This window comes from Dendropsophus ebraccatus, chromosome 3 (genome assembly GCF_027789765.1).
Source record: "Dendropsophus ebraccatus isolate aDenEbr1 chromosome 3, aDenEbr1.pat, whole genome shotgun sequence".
Classification (NCBI taxonomy): Eukaryota; Metazoa; Chordata; class Amphibia; order Anura; family Hylidae; genus Dendropsophus; species Dendropsophus ebraccatus.
The window spans coordinates 138,052,255-138,066,277 of NC_091456.1; the positions used below are offsets into that span (position 1 = coordinate 138,052,255).

General features: G+C 42.7%; 1 protein-coding gene across 3 annotated transcripts in view; it reads left to right on the forward strand.

Moving 5' to 3' along the window:
* The first annotated feature begins 273 nt into the window (after positions 1-273).
* Positions 274-14,023, forward strand: part of GHR (growth hormone receptor) — a 248,303-nt gene continuing 234,553 nt past the window's right edge. For all 3 annotated transcript variants that reach the window (XM_069962749.1, XM_069962748.1, XM_069962750.1), the window contains exon 1: positions 274-528. The gene's annotated coding sequence lies outside the window, so the exon portion shown is untranslated. The remainder of the gene's footprint in view (positions 529-14,023) is intronic.

Below are 14,023 nucleotides of genomic sequence, written 5' to 3' on the forward strand. Positions count from 1 at the left end.
TCTTTACATAGCCCCACACCACATATGTTACTTAGTTGTATATTCATTTTTAGCAATAAGTCCAGTGAATCTGCCTATGCTGTAAGCCCTTACACAGTATATATTTTTTCTAAAGAGAATGCCAGAAGTACAAAGTTATCTTCTGCTCATAAATCTATTGGTAAAAGTCAATAGCTCTATTATTGTAGTGACTGCGCAGCTGGGTGTAGTACCCAATACTTTCCTCTAGAGGGAGCCTGGAAGTTCCCAGCGAAGTGACACGCACCAGGCTCCAGCTTCCCCACTAGTACAGGGCAGCAGCCAGCGCTGGCAAGAAGGATCTGAGCCTTGTAGCCTCACCCTGATCCCGGAGCCTGCGTGACAAAAGTGACCTGGAACTGATCTCTGCCATTGCCAGCCCCAGAGAGTGTGGAGTGGATCCCCAGCTGCAAGGAGAAGTCCCATCTGACAGCTGACACCAGGGGGAGAGGAGCTTGTTGATCGGAGCAGAGCTGCCCTGCATATGGACTAAGTCCTGCTGTATACATGGTATGTAGGTCCTGCTGTATACATGGTATGGGGGCATGCGGTAGGTGGGCACAGGGCTGTGCACTGATCCTTGTATGTGTAGAGCTGCTGGGATGTTATGTGAGTGTATTTATAGGGGGCTGTGCTGCACTCTGGGATGTCCATGGACTTTCCCTCTCTTCTATTATTATTTCTTGCTAGATCCTCAACCTGCAAAACTTTCCTTGTGGCATCAGGAGAGCTTGTAAGTGCAGTGGGCATGCAGGCATCAGTGCCCAAAGTTCTCAAGCAGTCAGCAAACTTTTCTCCATGTTATGTGGCTTGTTCCAGTATCTCTGCCTAGAATTCTCTGTTTATCTATTAAGTAACAAATGTATCAAGGTGACATGGTTTGTTTTTATTAGTTATTATTATGTATATAGCACTGTGTTATTCTGCAGCTCAACAGGCAGAGAGTAGTTACTCTCATCTGCATATATGTATATTACAGCCAATGATATTAGAAAGTGTGAGGGAAACTGCAGAACCTGGCCAAATCCACGCAAACACCGGAGAACATAAATCATGACGTTTTTTACACTGTAATTTTGAGCAATATTTTGTTTGTTAAAGATTTTACGGTTTGTTGAGATTTCGTTCACACACAGTATTAGGGTCAGTAGTTTCAGCCAAAACTAGGAGTGGGGCAAACATAGAAGAACTAGAATAGGTGGAAAATGTGCACTTTTTCTATGGTTTTCCCACCGTGTGTGTGTGTGTGTGTGTGTGTGTGAACCCAACAGTATACAGCTTTGACTTCGATTGTACAAATGTTATTACTTTACCAAACCATATGTCATCCTGTCTCATTCATTTGAGTCGGAGTTGCATTGAATTCCATGGTTTGTATATCTTGCCATGCACTCACATTTGTTGCAGTGTCTATGATGTTTTTAGTCACAGCAGAGGGAAAAGAGTAAAAAAGAAAAAAAAAAAAATTTTTTTTTATTGTTTTCATCACAGAGGCAATTTAATGTTAAAAACATGAATTCATTTGGAAAGAAAACCTTACGAATGTTGAGTGTACTGTATATTACATCAATTGTCACACAACCTCATGGATATGGAAGCCAGCCAAGTGTTTGTGGACATGAGCTGGGGCCATACATACAAGTGCTCTGCAGAATGGCTGACCTGGTAATTCAGCATTGTCCCAAGTGGAGTACCCCACCTAAGACATGCTTTATTATGGTTGTCTCTACAAGGACAGTATGTTGTTAACCAGCATGACAACCATTACCGCTCCCATCCCCCATTAGAGTCCATTGTGCCTTATAACTATATAGAATTGCCATTAAAGAGTTTGGGAAAGTTGAATGAGAACCCAGCAGCTGACATCATTATTATTATATACAGTAGATGGGCAAAACTTTGGACAACTGTATGGAAGACGACGATAAAAGATACAATTCTGCCTTCCGCCAAAAGAATCGGCATGTCAGTTCTTTCAGCAGATGGCGATAAAATGGTATCTATGGCAGGGACGGAGATGCGCGCTGCCGATAACCCAACCCGTAAAACCAGACTTCTCTGGAGGTGACATATCTCCCTATAGAGCAGAAGGATCAGGCATCTCTCTCTCTCCTGACATCTGCCATCAGGGAAGAGTCAGGAGTAGGGATGGTCCGAACCTGCCGAGGTTCGGGTTCGTACGAACCTGAACCCTCGGTAATGATTCCCGCTGTCTGCCTGCTCCGTGCAGCGGGTGGATACAGCTGGAGGACCGCCTGAAAAACTGGGATATAGCCATAGGCTGTATCCCAGTTTTCCAGGCGGTCCTCCGGCTGTATCCACCCTCTCCACGGAGGTGGAAGACAGCGGGAATCATTGCCGAGAGTTCAGGTTCGTATGAACCCGAACCTCGGCAGGTTCGGACCATCCCTAGTCAGAAGTCTCCCATACACATTACAGAGCTGGGTGATCCTGATGGAACTTGTGCATCCAGCCAACATTAATCTAATGTGTACAGCCAGCTTAAAGGGGTTGTCCAGCGAAAAACCTTTTCTTTCAAATCAACTGGTGTCAGAAAGTTATACAGATTTGTAATTTACTTCTATTAAAAATTCTCAAGTCTTCCCATACTTATCAGCTCTCTGTGCTCTCTGCTGACATCTCTGGCCGAGACAGGAACTGTCCAAAGCAGGAGATGCTTTCTATGGGGATTCATAGAAAACCAAGACAGAGTTCCTGTTTTGCCAGAGATGTCAGCAGAGAGCATTATGTCAGACTGAAAATAAAACATTTCCTTTATGACATACAGCAGCTAATAAGTATGTGAAGACTTAAGATTTTTTAATAGAAGTAAATTACAAATCTATATAACTTTCTGACACCAGTTGATTTGAAAGAAAAAGATTTTCGCTGGACAACCCCTTTAAGGGTATCTCCACATGTCAAGTTCAGTCCAACAAGAAATTCGAGTATGAGGCATCTTACACGAATTGTTATAGATATTAGTCTCCATTGTTTCCCATATTTACAGATTGGATGATACAGTAAAGACATCCCAGTGTAACTGGCTAATAACGTTTGGCGTCTGCTGGGTCAAGTATCATATGTATCTGTGCAGCAGAGATAGACGCTGGGTCACGTTAATACCATGTGTACTTTCATGGGTGCACTCTGTTCTTGGCTGTTACCCTGAATTGCCCAGGCATCTGATAATTCCCATCAACCTTCATGGTGAGAGAAAATTAAAGTGAGATATTATACAAAATATGTACCGTGCCGTGCCAGAGCCAAGCTTATCATGTAACTGTGGAGATACAGATGTACTTCTGTCTACACTCAGATTGAATAGAACAGATAGCATTGTAAGTGATTTCATGGTTAGTTGTGCTTATTAGCACAGTGATACAGGGTGATATACTGTATACAGCTGCGTAACTTGCATTTACACACACACACATCCATGCATGATTCAGGAGGCTTTCCTGCACATTTATCTGAAACCTCACATTACCATTTGCCTCTTCTAAATGACAAACTCCGCTCTACTACATCTGACAATCCGGCAGTTTTCTGGTAGTTTCGGCCTGAAGCTGACATATCAGCCTCAAAGCTAAACAATGTAAACCAGGCAGATCATCAGTGTCTGGTTTTATCATCTAAAAAATGAGCACACAAGTTACAAGACAGCTAGTCAGACATTATACAGCATACATTTAACCCTTAGAGGACAGAGCCAATTTCAATTTTTGTGTTTTTTTTCCTCCTGGTGCTTAAAAGGCCATAGCACTTGCATTTTTTCACCTAGAGACCCACATGGGCCCTTATTTTTCTCGCCACTAATAGTACTTTGCAATGACAGGCTGAATTTGTTCATAAAGTACACTGCAAAAGCAGGAAAAAATGTCATGTGTGGGGAAATTGAAAAAAAAAAATCTTTTATTTGGGGGGGGATTTGCTTTTACGCCGTTTGCCCTGGGTAAAACTGACTTGTTATATATGTTCCTCAAATCGTTACGATTACAATGATATGTAACATGTTTAACTTTTATTTTATGTGATGGCTTTTAAAAAATTTAAACCATTGTTAACAAATATATGTTCCCTAAAATTGCTCTATTCCCAGGCTTATAGCGCTTTTATCCTTTGGTTTATGGGGCTGTGTCAGGTGTCATTTATTGCGCCATGATGTGTTCTATTGTTACCTTGATTGCGCATATGCAACTTTTTGATCACTTTATATTACAATTATTCTGAATTTGATGTGACCAAAAATGCGCAATTTTGCACTTTGGGATTTTTTGGGGGATTTTTTTTTATTTATAACATTTGAAAAGGGGGGGGGGGGGTGATTCGAACTTTTATTAGAGGAGGGGGCTTTTTATTAGTATATATTTTTTTTTTACACCCCCTGGGGGACTTCTAGTATATGCACACTGATCTCTCATTGAGATCTATACAGTATAGTTATACTGCATAGATCAATGAGATAGCTGATGCAGCCGAAAGCAATCGAGTGCAGAGCCAGAATAAGCGCCATTACGGCGCAGACCCCTGCCGGTGCCGGATGTGTGGATCGCTCCTCAGGGACAATTTCCCGGGGGGGGGGGATGGCTGACAGCAAGCAATAAGATGCAGCTGTCAACTTTGACAGCTGCATCTGATTACTCGATTAGCCGCGATCCCGGGCTACATGCAAGCTACATGCGGTGGTTCAGAGCTCTGACCACCCATAGACGATCCTGGACGTACCTGTACGCCCAGGGTTTTCTAGGGGTTAAAGGGGTAGTTCACGGGAAAAAAAGAATGTTCTTTTAACCACTTCCCGTCAGTAATATGCATATATACGTTCCTATTGCACATACCCCGTGAAGCAGGAATGTATGTATATATATATATATATATATATATATATATATATATATATATATATATACGTTCCTGACTGAGGGGCTGCAATGAGAGCGGTCCCGCACACATCAGTGTGTCCGGGGACGGAGGTAATGAGAGGCAGCTGCGATTCCACAGCTGCATCTCATTAACCCCTTAAACGCTACGATCTATAGCGATCGCGGTGTTTAAGGTACTCAGTGACAGAACAAGCTTCAAAACCTTAATCAACAGTAGATATGATATAAATCAAGTTTGCAATTACATTCATTATTTTCTTTTTAGTTTTTTTAGTTCTCATTGAAAACACGGCACTTCCTGTGTTTAGACTTTTTTTTCCCAAAGAGCCTAAACACAAGAAGTCCTGTATATCCCAGGCCATCAGAGCGCTCACAGAGAGGAGGCAGTCATGTGACTGATAGACACATTGAGCTCTCTGTGACTCTCTGTACTGGCCGGAATTCCTGGGTTTAGTCTCTTTTTATCAACCAGCACAAGTCCAGTCTCCTTCAGGAGACTGGATCTGGATTTCTGGCAAGTACAACTTTGTTTTATAGCATGTTAGCAACATAAAGTAATGAATGTATATTGCAGACTTGCTTTATATCACATCAACTGCTGATTTAGATTTTGAAAGTTATAACAACAGTGACACTTAGGCCAAGGAGACTCATGGTACCTATCATATATCCTTCTGTGTTTCCAGGAGATAGACAAATGCTTTTATTTTCCAGTGCAAAGTGTCAGAGAGGCTTTCCCAAGCTCCTCATTGGCTGCAAGCTGGAAAGCCTCCTCGCTTCCCCTCCCATACCTGATCTTGCTTGATTGACAGTCAACTGCAGCTAAGCTCCGAGCAGGAGAATAAAAGCATCTTTCTATATTCTGGAAGCACCGATGAATATATGAAAGGCACCATGTCTCGGGGCAGCACACTGATTGGCTGAGCGGGACGTGCACCCGGGAACCCCCGAAGCAAGCAAGATCACGGAGCAGGTAATGTATATACTCAGGCCGTCCGGGGGTTGATGGGGTAATGTCCCGACATACTGGCAGCAGGATGTCAACCTCGCTGCGAGTATGTCTACCCATAGACTATACAGGGCAGGGATCCTCTGCGGATCCGTCATCTGTGAAGGCACCCTAAGACTGGTGTTGGCTTTTTCTTAGACACACTGGCTTGGCTGGTGGTTCACCAACCTTGTGGTAGCCCTAATCCAAAGTATGTATGGGTGCCGGTCTGTATCTCAGGTACTTATCAGTGCACTCCTGTGGCTGAGGCACTTATGGGGCACATCTGTAACTGAGAATGTTATGAGGTATTTATGGTGGTATTATGAGGTATTTATGGAGGTATTATGAGATATTTCCCATGGGGGGGGGGGCGATCCACCCCACTAGACACCAGGGATGGCTGACAGCAAGCAATCAGATGCAGCTGTCAACTGACCAAAGCTGCAGGTATGTATCCAAAAGTACCAGAGCTACAGATGGGCTCCCATAAGAACCAGGGCTACAGGTGTGCACCCATAAATACCTCAGCCACAAGTGCGTATCCATAAACGTTTGTCTAGGCTACAGATGGTCTCCATAAATACCTCATAATACCTGTAGTTCTAGCACTTATGGATGCATACCCGTAGCTTTGGTACTTATAGGTGCACACCTGTAGTTCTGGTACTTATGGATACACACCTGTAGTTCTGGTAATTATGTGTACATACCTGAAGCTTTGGTACTTATGGATACATACCTGCAGCTTTGGTACTTATAGGTGCACACCTGTTGTTCTGGTACTTATGGATTCATACCTGAAGCATTGGTACTTATAGGTTGCCACCTGTAGTTCTGTTACTTATCGATACACACCTGTAGTTCTGGTACTTAGAGATACATACCTGAAGCTTTGGTGCTTATGGATACACACCTGTATTCCTGGTACTTTTGGGTGCACACCTGTAATTTTGTTCTGCTATTGATGTGAAAGTGGAGGAGATTGAGTAAATATCTTTTCTGTCATTATGGGTGGAGGTTTAGTGTTTAAAAGCCTCACGTAGGAAGGGAATCAATGGTACTTCTTTATTTTACATCTGTATTGCAGATTATATTGTACAGATCTATAGCACAGTGCAATGGGTCCATGCCGCCCAGCAGTGTACAGCATGCGGCGTCCCATGCTGTACTAGGAGGGCTTCTTCCCTGGAATACTAAAGGCACCACATCACAGTACCTAGAAGCCTGTGAGTCTTTAATATGGACCCATAGGGACTCATTTTGCCTTTATACAGGGCTGTGTACATAATCCCTATACTGTAGTATAACATGCATTGATTTTTCTTTCGATAACTGATATCAGAAAATGGTTTGTTGCGGCTTATTACTTAACAATTATTGCCATAGAAATCTAAATGAATGTGACATGTAAATTGTACATTAGGTCTATCATCGCTGTGAAAGGTGCTGTTTACTTCTCCAATCTATGGCAGACACTGATCAATGTACAAAACAGGAATTGCTCTCATTGTATATAAAAAAATCACTACATGTAGACATCATTTCCAAAATCAAATGCAAATCATCTTAATATGGAGACCATTGTATCCAGACGCTCATGCACTGTAATTTTAACAAGGAAAATCTAACTATCCAGTCTGTTGTGTACACCTCTTTATCTTTCATCAATCGATATAACTATTATGCAGTGAATATAAAGGAGACATGGCCATAGCAGGAACCTATTGGATTCATGTTTGTGCATATGTTGTATAGATGTAGCAGAACTGAATCTGACACCTGAGCTTTATGCACTTATGTCTGACACTATATGGAGACAGTAATCGGTATGGGAGGAGAGGGTCAGACTGACAACCAGGGAGAAAACATTTCTGTGTGACCATATGATGGGCCCCTAGTTACCATACTCCATGTGCTGCTGTATTGTGCCTTCAGGAGGGGCTATATTCTACCCTATTAGTTTTATATTGCTTATAGGAGCAGCATAAAGCAGCATAAAGCAGCATGCAGTTCTTATTCGTTTTGGGTGAAGTTGTAGGCATGTGGCGGTATAGTATGAGCCTATGTAGGCACTAGTGATGGGTTGGCCATGGATTATAATAGATACAAAACTTTCCAGCCATAACCTCTTGCTCAACCAGCCTCTAGTTCTGTGATAGGGAACCTTCAGCCCTCCAACTGTTTCAACACTACAGTACCCATCATGCCTTGCTTTGGATGGCCAGGCTTGATGGAAAATGTAATTTAGGAACAGCTGGAGGGTAAAAGGTTCCCATCCATGCTCTAGTCCATCCTGTCCATAAGATGTAGATGAAGAGGCATGTAACCATACACTTCATCCAGCATCCTCCCCTGGTCGTACACTTGTCTCCTGTGCTTAGTGTTACTATGGAGTAGGAAGTTGTCATTGCTGCTTGTGCCATCTCTCTCTATCTATTCCCCACAGAACGGCGGGATATGTGACTCCATCAGCTGCCACTAGGAACACTAACTCTGTGTTCTTTCTAACCTCACTATCCTTTCTCTATTAAGAGGTACAAACAACACCTTAGGGCTATGTTCACACAACGTAAAACAACGTCCGTAGTCTTCGCCGCAAAACTACGGCCGTTGTTTTGAGGTTCCCTAAAATGAATGTAATTCAATGGAACTACGGCCGTTGTATGCACACTACGTATCAAAAAAACGGCCGTTGTTTATACGTCCCCGTGAAAAATGAACATGTCAATTTTTTCCCGGCCTGTAATGCTCCAACAACGGCCGTGGATTTCAATGCGGCCGATCGCGTAAAACTTAAATCTGCCAAATAAAAAATTTTGATGTAAAAATATTTTTGAGTGGTTTCTCGGGCTGGGCGCAGTATTTAAAGTAAATGACCTGTTTCAGCCCGCTTGTAGTTTTACGACCAGCCCGTGCAATCGTAATTGTACGGACGTAGTTTCAGTCGCAAAAGTCCGGCCGGTGAAAACAATGGCCGTTAATTTACGTTGTGTGAACATAGCCTAGAAATGCATTTGTACTATTTCATATATCACATGCCCCATCCTCCACCCTCAACCCCTGACATTGTGTAAAAGCAGCTGATAGTGGGAGTAAATAATAAAAGCCGGAAATGGTATTAGGGGGTGAATTTATTTTTTTATTATTATTTATTTAGTTTGTTCAAATGAACTGTTGCCAGAAAGTTATACAGATTTGTAAATTACTTCTACTTAATATTTAAAGGGGTAATCCAGAGAAAATCTCTTTTCTTTTAAATCAACTGATATCAGAAAGTTATATAGATTTGTAATTTACTTGTATTATAAAATCTGAAGTCTTCCCATACTTATCAGCTACTATATGTCCTGCGGGAAATGCTCTCTGGTGTAATCTCTGGCTGAGACAGGAACTCTGTCTCATTTTTCTATGAATCACCATAGAAAACTTCTCCTGCTCTGGACAGTTCCTGTCTCGGCCAGAGATGTCAGCAGAGAGCACTGTGTCAGACAACATTTCCTGCATGACATACAGCAGCTTATAAGAATGGGAAGACTTTTTTAATAGTAAGTTACAAATCTATACAACTTTCCAATATCACTTGATTTGAAAGAAAAAGATTTTTGCTGGACAACCCCTTTAAGTCTTCCAGTACTGATCAGCTGCGGTTTGTCCTGCAGGAAGTGGTGTTTTCCTTCCAGTCTGACGCAGTGCTCACTGCTGCCACCTCTGTCTGTTTCAGAAACTGTCCAGAGCACCAAAAATCCCCCAGAGCAAACCTCTCCTGCTCTGGATAGTTGCTTACACAGACAGGAGGCCGCATGAGCACAGTGTCAGATTGTATCTACACAGAGCATTTGATAAGTGCTTTAAGACTTAAATTTTTTGGCCAGGTTCACACTTAGTAAAACAGTTCAACCCGGACGGTACTGCAGTATTGGAGCTGCACTTTACATTGTCTGCACTGTCAATTTTGTGGGGCCGCTATTCAGTGAATAGCAGCCGCACAACATTGACATGTCAGTTTTTCATGCGGCCGCATGGAATCCTGGCCAGAGTGTATTTAGAGTGTATACACTCCAGCCGGGATTCCTTAGTAATTAAAGCGATCAGCCGCTGTAATTAAACAATGGCCGTTGTTTAATGAAATTATACGTTGTGTAAACGTGGGCATTAAATAGAGGTAACTTGTATAACAGTCTGGCAGCAGTTGATGTGGAAGTATTTTTCTTCTCTGGAATACCGCTTTAAATGAGGGGTTGTATTTAAAAATGAAAATGGTGGATTTTGTTGCTGAGCTAAACCAAATGACCTGATTCACTTAAAAAAAAAACCTGTAATTCCCACTGCAGTAAAGATTCACAGTAGTATGGATGAAACCTAAGTTGTTCTATAGATCATAATATAGGCTGATTTGCCATTCCAGCTGCACAATAACTCCTCTGGGAGCTGTAATGGCAACCTTTTCAGTTGTCACCCAGATTTTCCATGGAGGACTGTTTCTCCATGCAGGGACTGCCAGCTGTTGTAAAGAGTCTTATACAACAAGAAGTGCTCCCTGGGGAACACTATGCAAATTAGCCCTGCTCAACATAAAGGAAACTGTCTCCCTAGTGCCACTTACTGGAAATAGCTACTCTTTAAGTCAGGGATGGGGAACCTTTGGCCCTCCAGCTGTTGCAAAACTACAATTCCCATCATGCCTGGACAGTCAAAGCGAAAGCTGGTCGGCAACAGCTGGAGGATCAATGGTTCCCTATCTCTGCTTTAAGTTAATTACCAATCAATAAAAGAGCCTTGAAACATTACTAGGGATTGTTGGCCAAATCAGAATCTCATCCACCCATTTTTTCTAATATATGACCAAGGAAAAGTAGGAAAACAGAATACAGTATACTTACAGTGAGGAAAGTGGCAATTTCCTCACCTTCCAGCAGCGTACAGTCCCATTTTTCTATTAAATTGGACTCTGAAGGGAAAATGATCTACTGGTGCCAGAATGTTTTATGGATTTGTGAATTATCTCTATTTAGAAAACTCAAGTCTTCTATTACTTATCAGCTTTTGTATGTCCTGCAGGAAGTGGTGTATTCTTTCCAGTCTGACATGGTGCTCTTTGCTGCCACTTCTGTCCATGGCAGGAACTGTCCAGAGTAGTAGCAAATGCCCATAGAAAACCTCTCCTACTTTGGACAGTTCCTGACACGGACAGAAGTGGCAGCAGAGAGCACTGTGTCAGACTGGAAAATATAGACCACTTCCTGCAAAACGGTTGTTTGCATAAATGCTTAAACAAACTGATACCATTTTATGTAACTTCCTATGATCTCTCTGCTTTAGATGTTTAAAGAAAAAAATAATGCATAAAAGGGAAGAACATAAGAAATAGATAAATAATATTTCTGCCAGCTGGAAAAATTATATATGTAGGAAATCTGAGTCTCATGTAAAGAGCTTTAAAATGGCCATCTGAGTAGGATGCGTGCTTGTATCTCACCTGAGAATAAACACGTGAACATCATATAATGTATATGTAATGAGTCCCCCGGGGGCCTTTCCTGTAATCTCCGCTGTCTATCTTCCTGCTTCTATATTCTGTGTACTTTCACCTTGCCTGTAAGTGGTGACAGCTGCACAAAGAATCTCTTTTTCCTATATGAATTTAGTATGTGTTGGGTACTAGAAAATTGGGTAGTAAAAAATGTCTTCCTTATACCTTTACCAGGAACCCATAGATTGCTGTAGGCCCAAACTTTACTGTGTTTGTACAGAGGCAAATGGAGTTTCCATAACTCCCAAGGACTTTGCTAGGCCAATGCCGCACAGAATTATTAGACATGGATCATGGCACCCTTATTCTCAGGATAGATGTTTGTCAGTGGTAGAACTTTCACTCATCATGCATTTATGGCGTATCTTATGAAAGATGGTCATACCACTTTCTTATTGAGGTATGTTGACATCATTGAGCTGGTCACCAGTTTGAAACCCCCTACATAATCCAGATCAGGTATCAGTGATGATAGTCCAGGCCATCATTCGTGGCTCTTGGGTTTCCCTGTTTTTTTATAGATTTTTTTCCAAATAGAAGTCAATAATATGATAAAAATTCTGCATGTCCATGTTGCTAATATTGAAGTGTACTTACTAAAGGTTCTGATTGGGCTCTCTGACCCAGGATAATAGGAGCTCTTGTGCTGGTAGTAAGATGCATAATGTACATTCTTGGCTTAGACTTTCCATAATATCTTGCTAACAGAATTTTTTTTATTAAATTCTTTGAGCGAGCTAACTTTGTAGAGTTCTCTATCTTCCAGCCTACGTCTCTTAGAGGAATGTTTTTTTCTGAAGTTTAACACTGTGGAGTTTGAGGGTCTGTATTTTCCAGCTGCACTTATCTTGAAAGCTATCTGACAGATTGCAGACTTTTTCCTAAGATGTCTTGTATTTCATGTAAGCACAAAGCTTTTCTGTTTGCATTGACCTATGTGTGCTTTGGCTGTGCTAGTGCTGAAGATCTAGGGAGTTAAAAGTTTTCCTTACCCAGAAACCGAAGACACGGAGCTGGTGTGGAACTGAGTCTAGTTATTGACTGTCAGTGACATATTCTTTACATCTCACTGTTTATGTTTTTGGAGACCACGGCCTAAAGTCCCTGGGGAAAGTAATGCACTTTACTGGGGTTATGCAGATTGATAGGTGAGTATTTGAGTCTTCACAGGAAAAAGTTCATTGTCATTCATTTCTCGCCTCTCCCGTTGCTGGTCAATAACTTTAACAAAAAATGTTAGTTGTAAAAACATAGCAGTGTTTTTTCATTGCTGCTTTTCTTTTCTTTTCTTTTTTTTTTTCCTTTTTTTTTTTTTAACAATTATTTATTTATTTTAATCTTCTTTCACCTAAATGTAAAAAGTATTTACAGTTATCAGTTCAGAAGCATACTATTCTGTCAACAATTTCTATAACAATATATTTAGCATACACATATAGCATAGCATATTAAAGTAAAGTAAATTTAGCAGTTGTATGAGTATCTTCCAACTTTTACATAATTCGAAAAGAAGAGAGCCACTTATGGCCCACACAAAATTTCCCAAAGAGCTTAAATTTTGAAACACACACACACACACGCGCACACACACACACACACACACACACACACACACACACACACACACACACACACACAGTAGACAAATCAGAATAAAAAAACAAAAGAAGGATTGCTGCCGGGCGGGTTGCTGCCCTCACTACTGCCGTGTGAGACGCAGGGGGGGGGGAGCTCTGGGCTGGGGGATTGACGATGGAGGGTGGCCGCGGCCTGTACTGAGGTGGGGGCCTCCGGGAGATCGCATGGGGGGGGGCTGCACTCACAGGAGTGGCCACCGGGTGAACTACGAGGGGGATACAGGGGGCGGGTGAGCTCCGGGGCAAGGGAGTGCACACAGAGGGGGGAGGAGGGGGCTACTGCCAGAGAGGGAGACAGTGAACAACAGAAGCTGTCACTGTCTGTGTCCTCCTTCACTTCAGTGGACTGGGTTAGAAGCGTTAACCCGGCCCATTAAAGAGACGGAGGACTTGTGATGCCAACTCGGAGGGTGGGGGCCAGAAGCAGGGAGCGTGTCGGGTTGGACTGAGAGTTGAGGATTCTTTGCATTCGGTGGGGGTGAATGTATCTAGATAACAGCAAAACTGTGCAGAAGCCATAGTAACTTTATATTGGAAAGATGGAAAGCTACAGGTGGGCAACCTATTAACCCCTTAGTGACCGCCATGCTGCCTTTTCACGGCGGCCACTAATGGGCTTTATTCCGATGCGTACGCCTTTTAACAGCGGGCGCATCGGAATAAATTACCGTCCGGCGGCGGCTGCAGGACGGGTGATCAGCGGTCAGTGTGACCGCTGACACCCTCCTGTAACTGTAACTCCTGTCAAACCATGAAAGCGGCATCTAACGGGTTCCGGTGGATCCCGGACGGCGCCGTGGGTCACTTACGCGATCACGATGTCCCGCGGCGCCGGCCGGGGTCCCGATGTCTCCATGGTGATCCCGGGGTCCTAATGAAGGTCCCCGGGGTCACCATGGAGATGCCTCATGCTGACAGGGGTGGCTGTGGCTATTGCCTGTCAGCATGAGGCATGATACAA